At 38.1% G+C, this 10,234-nt stretch overlaps 1 long non-coding RNA gene across 1 annotated transcript; it reads left to right on the forward strand.

Annotated features, from left to right (window-relative positions):
• Window positions 1-6,907: 6,907 nt before the first annotated feature.
• LOC146929387 (uncharacterized) lies at window positions 6,908-9,134 on the forward strand. The gene is made up of 2 exons (XR_015008263.1): window positions 6,908-7,222; window positions 8,949-9,134. It is a non-coding gene; the product is annotated as an uncharacterized LOC146929387 (long non-coding RNA).
• Window positions 9,135-10,234: the final 1,100 nt, after the last annotated feature.

Below are 10,234 nucleotides of genomic sequence, written 5' to 3' on the forward strand. Positions count from 1 at the left end.
TTGTCGCGAAAATGAAATGTTAGCCTATGTGGTTAGAAGTTTGATAAACAGTGAACTTGTCCCTCGATGTCCCTTGATGCGAAACATGATATGTGTTCCGAAAAATGAAAGTATTGGAATGACTTTGTCGCGAAAATGAGATTTTAGCCTATATGGTTAGAAGTTTGATAAAGGTTGAACTTGTCCCTCGATCTCCCTTTATACGAAACATGATATGTGAACCTATTTGGTTTTGTATTCGGCAAAATGAAATTATTTGAATGACCATGTAATATCCCGCCTGTCAGCATCGGTATATTACCAGTCAATCGTGCCAGAGGAATTAAATTATGGAAAAGTAAGTTACTGGAAAATATTTTATGACATGTCAGCATAATACGGATTAAGTATCAGTGTCGGATTTAAACACGTTCAAGGCAAGGGCATAATGGTAATTTCACGGAAAAGGATATTTATATGTTTTGGAACCAAAAATATCTTCATAACCCTTTTTCTTTCTCTCTCTAGGGTTGAGTTGGGAACTTCTCTCCCTTCCCTCTCTTCTTTCACGCCAACATCCTCTCCTTCTCTTCATCATCCTTTTCAAATCTTCTTCCTCCCATGGCAAGCTTCTAAAGTATGTCCCTCCATGAATATTATAAGTTAAGGGAAGCTTGTATTGTGCTTGATTTCTTCCCTATCACCTCTCAAGAAGCTATAGTTTTGTTGGAATCTCTTTCTCTCTTCACCAATCTTTCATGACACTCCATCCTCACATGGTAAGTTCCCAACTTGTTCCTTTATGGTCACTTAAAATTAAGGAAGTGTGTATTGTGTTTGATTCTTCTATTTTCTCCTTTTGAAAAAGAGATTGGAAAACTAGGGTTTGATGTATGGTGGAGATGGTTTCTAAATTGGTACAAGGTATGGCCTCCACATGATCAAGGTAATAATATTAAGTTTGAGTGGATTAATATCTCTATCCTTCCTTACCAAGAATTCCTTTTGATTTCAAGTTTTGAATATGTGTTTGAGGGTAATGTTGGAGTATGGTTTTGAGCTTGGAATGGTGTCTTGGTTTGCAAGAAAAGGATGACAAGTTTGAATGGTTTGAGCAAGGAAGCAAAAAGGGAGAAAAGCTAAGGTTTTGGCTTGAATGGGCTTGGAATTTTACGATGCTTCAAGAACATGTTTGGGTGAGTTCCATAGTTAGTTTTCCCACCTTTTGGGAGTATGTTTATGACTTGTTAGATTATTATGAATAACATGAATATTTCTAGGGTTTTCAAGTGAAGGTTTAGTTGCCCTTTTCTTGCCATGCATGCAAAACATGTTATACTTGCCGAATGAATGTTTTATAAGTTTCCAATGATCAATTATGTTTCAAAACACTTAGGGACACTTGATTTGAGGTTTTTGGGCTTAAAATATCATTTTTATGTGTTCTGGACTGTCCTAACTCGCCACGGCGAGCTATTACTCGCCACGGCGAGCTAGAACTCCGAAAGGGGGGTTTTGCTCGCCCCCAACTCGCAGCTGCGAGCTGCTGCTCGCCTCCCCAGCAAATCTACTCGCCTAGGCGAGTAAGACAGGGAGAAATCCCATTGTTTTGCTCGCTTTAGGCAGGCGTGGGGATTCGCGACGCAGTTTTCTCTGGGGTGTCTTTTAACGAATGTAAACCCCTCAAACCAAGGTCCTAAATGATGATCAAGGAAAGCAAGATTCTTATGTTAAAGAGGCAAGTATTATGCATGTTAGTAAGGCATGGTATACAAGAGAATCATGTTAGAAATCGGGTAGTAAGTTACTCATTAAGCAAGGGAAAACTAGAGCCTCGACATAGTTGTCGAGAACTAGCTAGTTAGCATGAATTCTTAGAATGTTAAGACGCGAAGTTATTCTCTTCGCACACGATTAAGAATAAGATAGCAAGCAAGTTAAGTTGTGGTTTGATTAGTTAATCTCTCCACTAAGTTTAAGCTTGAACAAGTATAAGTTTACCGCTAATCGGATCGACTCAAGGGTCCGAGGTAATAAGCAAGTAAGTATGTATATGTTTAACTTATGCACGACAAGGCCATGACTAATAAGTGTAGGTGACATGTCTCTTGATATCCACATCAGGGGGATACAAGGGGTTCTCATTATGAGAACGATTTAAGCCGTAAGGGACCCGCATGTCACTGAGTAAGAAGACGTAGGTGCTCGTGTCTCTTGTTATCCACGCCAGGGGGATACGGGAGGTTCTCGACCTAAGGGGAACGGTTTAAGCCGTAAGGGACCCGCACGACACCGAGGGAGTCCGATGTACGTACATCGGTCATGTATGGGATTGATTTCGGGGTTACTCCACCCGGGACTATCCGTAAAATGAATCAAGATAATAATTGTTTGTTCAACGCTAACCTAATGAATGAACTTAGATACGTTTATGCATGATATGAATACGATTATGTTCCTTATGATTATGTTATGGCATGTAGTATGATTCATGCAAGACCATGTTAAGGACAAGAGCATTAGATGCTATATGACAAGTTTAAGGCATGAAATAGAACAAGTAAAGAACATGATACCGATGACGATCTTAGGTTTCCCCTAATCGTCCGGTTTAGAAACGTGCCATGATTATGTTATGTTTAGGCCTTGATACATAGAGTGTATTCTTGGCAATGCGGTTTTAGACTCCCCCTCGACCGCCATGACACGTATAGGAAGTGAAGCCTTTAACAAGTAAGATTAAGACGGCTCTAGTATGCACTACCGTCTAAGCATGCATGTCCCCACACACGTATAATCAACCGTCATGTTGTAATGTAGACACGTGGTGACCGTAGGTTTCCCCTTGAGGTTGCCCATAGCCTAGGATTTAGGGGAACTCACTGAGACATTATGTCTCATCCCAATCTTTATTTGTTTCAGATTATCAAGATGGATGGCAAGCTAGTAGCCGAATGGATTGTTAGCAAGAGCTCGTTCGTACCCGAAGCGTGAAGAATATGGATCTCAAGGATGTATTTATTTTAGATAAGATAGTATGTGATGTATTGTTATTGTACGAACGCGTTTTGTTGTATATAAATTCATTCGAAGTTTTTATGTTGTAAATTTTTAATGTATCCAGTACTAAATTCAACGCACATGCTGGACTTTCTAGATACGTCTAGTATGGGTGTTACATTTTGGTATCAGAGCAGGTCGATTCAGACCGTGCCTTGGGTCATTAAATTACAACTAAGGTAGTGGGACCATTGGGTTCCGGGTAAATGTTCTAGTTGTTGTTGTTAGTTGAGCCTGATCAACTCAAATTAGCATTCAACGATTAGAATGGATGCCTGAGAGCTGAATAGGACCCAGGAGGAACGAAGTATGGGATGAAGTAGTTAATCGTGCCAAAAGGTGGCCGGTGAACTAATCAAGTAGAAGTGTGAATCCTCCGGGAATGTAAGGTATGTTAAGAAGGAATGTTCCGACAATGTCGGGTAAGATGATAGTAATACTCCATGTACCCGAAAGAGAAGAAGTTGGATATATGTATCTAACCATGACTGGAAGTTTCGGTAAGAGTTGTTGTTGGAACGGGTTTATGATATTTCGAAATGTCAGTACAAGACTACAAGATAGTTAGAAGACGATGTATGTTGACGGAGTCAGCATGCTCTCAGGAATAGTCTTATATGAATGAAGTTCAGGACATGTAAGTTATCAAGTTGCGATAAGTGGGATGTAATGAGGTAAGCTATTCGTAGTGGAGAAAGTTATATGTTATCAGGATTAAGGCATTGATTTCCGACGTGCCAAGAATTGTATCGAAAAGGTTGAAGTTGTCATGCATACGTTATAGAATGTTTTATGATGCTAGGAATGAATGATGTGCATTAGTTACTTGAGAAAAAAAAAATAGATAGTTGGAGAAACTCACCAATAGCGAACTTGGAATGAAATTTTCCGTTTTTATGAAATTTAACCGTTCGTTCCAAAGGTTTGCAATGACTATTGGGGAGATGTCTTCACAATAATAATTTATGTGATGAAAAATCTTTTGTGACATCAAGTGACGAATGCATATCATATCCTAAGAATTTCAAGGAAAAAGGCATGGGCAACAATCAACGAAATTGATGCAGTTTAAGGTAACTTTGGAAGTTAATGTTTTAAGAGTCAAGAACGAGCCAAGATCAGGAGTATAAAAGTTCCGGCGTTTAAAAGGAAAGTCGCAGAAGTTTATGCATGAGGTATGAAGTAAGAAGTTAAAGCGGTGCAAAGTTATGAGAAATCACAAGGTTCATGGATTATGTGGAATTATGACGTATCTCTCGAACGTATGTTTTGCTTAATCGACTTGCTAAGGCTCATCATGAAGTTGAATTATCATGTTTAAAAAAAGATTTTAGAAAGTGTTGCGCGTATGGGTGATTGAAGTTGACATTTTGAAAATTCACAAGAGATTTTTTGGAACTGGTTTGCTACGACACTCATAGAGCGGACTAGACTTATTGGAGTCTAGGTTGATGGCACGCATGTGTTATCGACTCGTTCTATAATTTTAGAGTAACGACCGGGGCCTAAACTCAGTATTTATATAGTAGAAAATCATCAACGTCAATGACCCGTGCGCTAGTTTACGAAGTTTTCTTTAAAAGAAAAATCAACGAGCAAGCATTGGTATGATTAAGCAAAATATAGTATGCGAGAATGCGAAGGTACAAGGATTAGATGTTCAAGAAAGATATGTCCAAGTGCAAGATGAGTTGTCAAGGAATTCGAGTTTACTCGGAAATAAGTTCAAGTATGATATGTATGATAAATGCAACCAACTAGAACGTAAGGATTACCCCCAAGTCATGTATTATGAGTATAAGATAAGTTATCACGAGTTTTGAATTTACAAGGCAAGTGTAAGGTGGTGATGTTGGTTGCAACATGGAAGTTCTCAAGAAGTAAGTGATCAAGTGATAAGCATGAATTGAAGTCTCAATTGCTTTAATGGATTATAGTATTTGTTTAAGCCAACCGGAGGGAATCAGAGTAGCGCCATGAAAGTTAATCGGTAATCATGAAATATGGAAAACTTGTAAGATTCAGAAGGTTTGACTTGCGACTCAAGTAAAGAATCAAGTTTAGTGTTCCGAAGAAGAGGAACAATGTTAATGTCAAGAGGTTCAAGGATTTCCTACGTATATGTAAGCAAGTTATCATGAGAGAGAAGCAACTTTTAAGTGATGTGCAATGAGATTCATACTCTTGTGTGAAATACTTGTTGAGTGAAAACGATACTTGTTAAGACATTTCAAGCCATGATTTTATAGCTTTTAAAGCTAAGATTGGTACTTAGGAACTTGGGAACGATACTTATTTTTAACTCATGAAATTTTACGTTTTCAAAACTGATAAGATACGTCGTAAGTAATCTCACTTAAGACGTACAAGCTTCAGAACCAACTTGTCGTGGACAAGTTTGGGGCGAGTTGTTAAATCTTTTTCAAAATATAGAAACTCGTCTGGTGGTTCTGTGGTACCATTACACAATCAGTTTTGGAAATGATAAAACCTTTTTTTAGTCATGTGTACATTCGTTCCAAGAACCCGAATACCAAAGTTTAAGAAAAATTTCTTTAAGAAAGATTTTAGAACACGTATCGTTATCATTCAACAAGAGACGTCACTTGAAAGAATACCCATGCTATTGGAACGACAATATTTGTATGAAGTCAATATCAGGAAGGATACGCGGAAGTGTATTAAGAGTATACGATGTATGTACAAGTGGATATGTTAGAAAATTTCAAAAGCATGTGAACCGCAACGTTGGTTATTAGATTGTCAGATGAAGTGGCTAGTTGATTTCACTTTTTCAGGTCAGGCAATATGAGTTACCTATTAGTTCGGATGCGGTAAGAAAGATTATGTATGCATGAAAAGATGCTTTAAAGTTACAAGTAAGCACTGCAGGGCAAACCTGGTTTTCGGTAGGATTCCAGTTAAAAGGCAAATCCTGAGTGTTCATGTTTATGATGAGATATCTTTATGAATGGTTCATGCTAATCGGGTAAGATACAAGTCCGATATAATAATACGTCTATGTGTAGCAAGGTAAGTTCTGAATCATGATGTACTAAGATAACCCTATGTAAGAGTGGTATTAATAACAAGAAAGCTATATGCTTATGTATGTGAATCGAGAAACAGGACGAAAAACAAACAATGATGGACTTTTTGGATATGTATGAATAAGAAATGTATGGCCCAGACCATATATGGTAAGTTTTTGTCATGATGATTGGTAGTCAGTCTCTAAATTTCGAGGACGAAATTTTTTTTTAAGGGGGGTAGAATGTAATATCCCGCCTGTCAGCATCGGTATATTACCAGTCAATCGTGCCAGAGGAATTAAATTATGGAAAAGTAAGTTACTGGAAAATATTTTATGACATGTCAGCATAATACGGATTAAGTATCAGTGTCGGATTTAAACACGTTCAAGGCAAGGGCATAATGGTAATTTCACGGAAAAGGATATTTATATGTTTTGGAACCAAAAATATCTTCATAACCCTTTTTTTTTCTCTCTCTAGGGTTGAGTTGGGAACTTCTCTCCCTTCCCTCTCTTCTTTCACGCCAACATCCTCTCCTTCTCTTCATCATCCTTTTCAAATCTTCTTCCTCCCATGGCAAGCTTCTAAAGTATGTCCCTCCATGAATATTATAAGTTAAGGGAAGCTTGTATTGTGCTTGATTTCTTCCCTATCACCTCTCAAGAAGCTATAGTTTTGTTGGAATCTCTTTCTCTCTTCACCAATCTTTCATGACACTCCATCCTCACATGGTAAGTTCCCAACTTGTTCCTTTATGGTCACTTAAGATTAAGGAAGTGTGTATTGTGTTTGATTCTTCTATTTTCTCCTTTTGAAAAAGAGATTGGAAAACTAGGGTTTGATGTATGGTGGAGATGGTTTCTAAATTGGTACAAGGTATGGCCTCCACATGATCAAGGTAATAATATTAAGTTTGAGTGGATTAATATCTCTATCCTTCCTTACCAAGAATTCCTTTTGATTTCAAGTTTTGAATATGTGTTTGAGGGTAATGTTGGAGTATGGTTTTGAGCTTGGAATGGTGTCTTGGTTTGCAAGAAAAGGATGACAAGTTTGAATGGTTTGAGCAAGGAAGCAAAAAGGGAGAAAAGCTAAGGTTTTGGCTTGAATGGGCTTGGAATTTTACGATGCTTCAAGAACATGTTTGGGTGAGTTCCATAGTTAGTTTTCCCACCTTTTGGGAGTATGTTTATGACTTGTTAGATTATTATGAATAACATGAATATTTCTAGGGTTTTCAAGTGAAGGTTTAGTTGCCCTTTTCTTGCCATGCATGCAAAACATGTTATACTTGCCGAATGAATGTTTTATAAGTTTCCAATGATCAATTATGTTTCAAAACACTTAGGGACACTTGATTTGAGGTTTTTGGGCTTAAAATATCATTTTTATGTGTTCTGGACTGTCCTAACTCGCCACGGCGAGCTATTACTCGCCACGGCGAGCTAGAACTCCGAAAGGGGGGTTTTGCTCGCCCCCAACTCGCAGCTGCGAGCTGCTGCTCGCCTCCCCAGCAAATCTACTCGCCTAGGCGAGTAAGACAGGGAGAAATCCCATTGTTTTGCTCGCTTTAGGCAGGCGTGGGGATTCGCGACGCAGTTTTCTCTGGGGTGTCTTTTAACGAATGTAAACCCCTCAAACCAAGGTCCTAAATGATGATCAAGGAAAGCAAGATTCTTATGTTAAAGAGGCAAGTATTATGCATGTTAGTAAGGCATGGTATACAAGAGAATCATGTTAGAAATCGGGTAGTAAGTTACTCATTAAGCAAGGGAAAACTAGAGCCTCGACATAGTTGTCGAGAACTAGCTAGTTAGCATGAATTCTTAGAATGTTAAGACGCGAAGTTATTCTCTTCGCACACGATTAAGAATAAGATAGCAAGCAAGTTAAGTTGTGGTTTGATTAGTTAATCTCTCCACTAAGTTTAAGCATGAACAAGTATAAGTTTACCGCTAATCGGATCGACTCAAGGGTCCGAGGTAATAAGCAAGTAAGTATGTATATGTTTAACTTATGCACGACAAGGCCATGACTAATAAGTGTAGGTGACATGTCTCTTGATATCCACATCAGGGGGATACAAGGGGTTCTCATTATGAGAACGATTTAAGCCGTAAGGGACCCGCATGTCACTGAGTAAGAAGACGTAGGTGCTCGTGTCTCTTGTTATCCACGCCAGGGGGATACGGGAGGTTCTCGACCTAAGGGGAACGGTTTAAGCCGCAAGGGACCCGCACGACACCGAGGGAGTCCGATGTACGTACATCGGTCATGTATGGGATTGATTTCGGGGTTACTCCACCCGGGACTATCCGTAAAATGAATCAAGATAATAATTGTTTGTTCAACGCTAACCTAATGAATGAACTTAGATACGTTTATGCATGATATGAATACGATTATGTTCCTTATGATTATGTTATGGCATGTAGTATGATTCATGCAAGACCATGTTAAGGACAAGAGCATTAGATGCTATATGACAAGTTTAAGGCATGAAATAGAACAAGTAAAGAACATGATACCGATGACGATCTTAGGTTTCCCCTAATCGTCCGGTTTAGAAACGTGCCATGATTATGTTATGTTTAGGCCTTGATACATAGAGTGTATTCTTGGCAATGCGGTTTTAGACTCCCCCTCGACCGCCATGACACGTATAGGAAGTGAAGCCTTTAACAAGTAAGATTAAGACGGCTCTAGTATGCACTACCGTCTAAGCATGCATGTCCCCACACACGTATAATCAACCATCATGTTGTAATGTAGACACGTGGTGACCGTAGGTTTCCCCTTGAGGTTGCCCATAGCCTAGGATTTAGGGGAACTCACTGAGACATTATGTCTCATCCCAATCCTTATTTGTTTCAGATTATCAGGATGGATGGCAAGCTAGTAGCCGAATGGATTGTTAGCAAGAGCTCGTTCGTACCCGAAGCGTGAAGAATATGGATCTCAAGGATGTATTTATTTTAGATAAGATAGTATGTGATGTATTGTTATTGTACGAACGCGTTTTGTTGTATATAAATTCATTCGAAGTTTTTATGTTGTAAATTTTTAATGTATCCAGCACTAAATTCAACGCACATGCTAGACTTTCTAGATACGTCTAGTATGGGTGTTACAGACCATTGTCCCAAAAATGAGATTTTAGCCTATATGGTTAAAAGTTTGATAAATATTAATGTTGAATTTGTCCCTCGATGTCCTTTATTGCGTAACATAATATTTGAACCAATTTCGTTTTAAATTTGGTAAATAGAAAGTAATGAGATGACCCTTATCGCGAAAACGAGATTTTAGCTTATATTGTTACATGTTTGTTAAATTTGAAGGTTGAACATGTCCCTCGATGTCTCTTGATGCGAAACATGATATGTGAACCTATTTGCTTTCATATTCGGAAAAATGAAAGTATTGGAATGACTTTGTCGCAAAAATGAGATTTTAGCCTATATGGTTAGAAGTTTGGTAAAGGTTGAACTTGTCCCTCGATTTCCCTTGATACAAAACATGATATGTGAACCTATTTGGTTTTGTATTCGGCAAAATGAAATTATTTGAATGACCACTGTCCCAAAAATGAGATTTTAGCTTATATGGTTAAAAGTTTGATAAATATTAATGTTGAATTTGTCCCTCGATGCCCTTTATTGCATAACATAATATTTAAACCAATTTCATTTTAAATTTGGTAAATAGAAAGTAATGAGATGACCCTTATCGCGAAAACGAGATTTTAGCTTATATTGTTACATGTTTGTTAAATCTGAAGGTTGAACATGTCCCTCGATGTCCCTTGATGCGAAACATGATATGTGAACCTATTTGGTTTGAAATTCGGTAAAATGAAAGTATTGAAATGACCCTTGTCGCGAAAATGAAATGTTAGCCTATGTGGTTAGAAGTTTGATAAACAGTGAACTTGTCCCTCGATGTCCCTTGATGCGAAACATGATATGTGAACCTATTTGGTTTTATATTCGGAGAAATGAAAGTATTGGAATGACTTTGTCGCGAAAATGAGATTTTAGCTTATATGGTTAGAAGTTTGATAAAGGTTGAACTTGTCCCTCAATCTCCCTTTATACGAAACATGATATGTGAACCTATTTGGTTTTGTATTCGGCAAAATGAAATTATTTGAATGACCA

Source organism: Medicago sativa, chromosome 4 (genome assembly GCF_051527215.1).
Source record: "Medicago sativa cultivar Bolivia chromosome 4, Bolivia_mono, whole genome shotgun sequence".
NCBI classification, from domain to species: domain Eukaryota; kingdom Viridiplantae; phylum Streptophyta; class Magnoliopsida; order Fabales; family Fabaceae; genus Medicago; species Medicago sativa.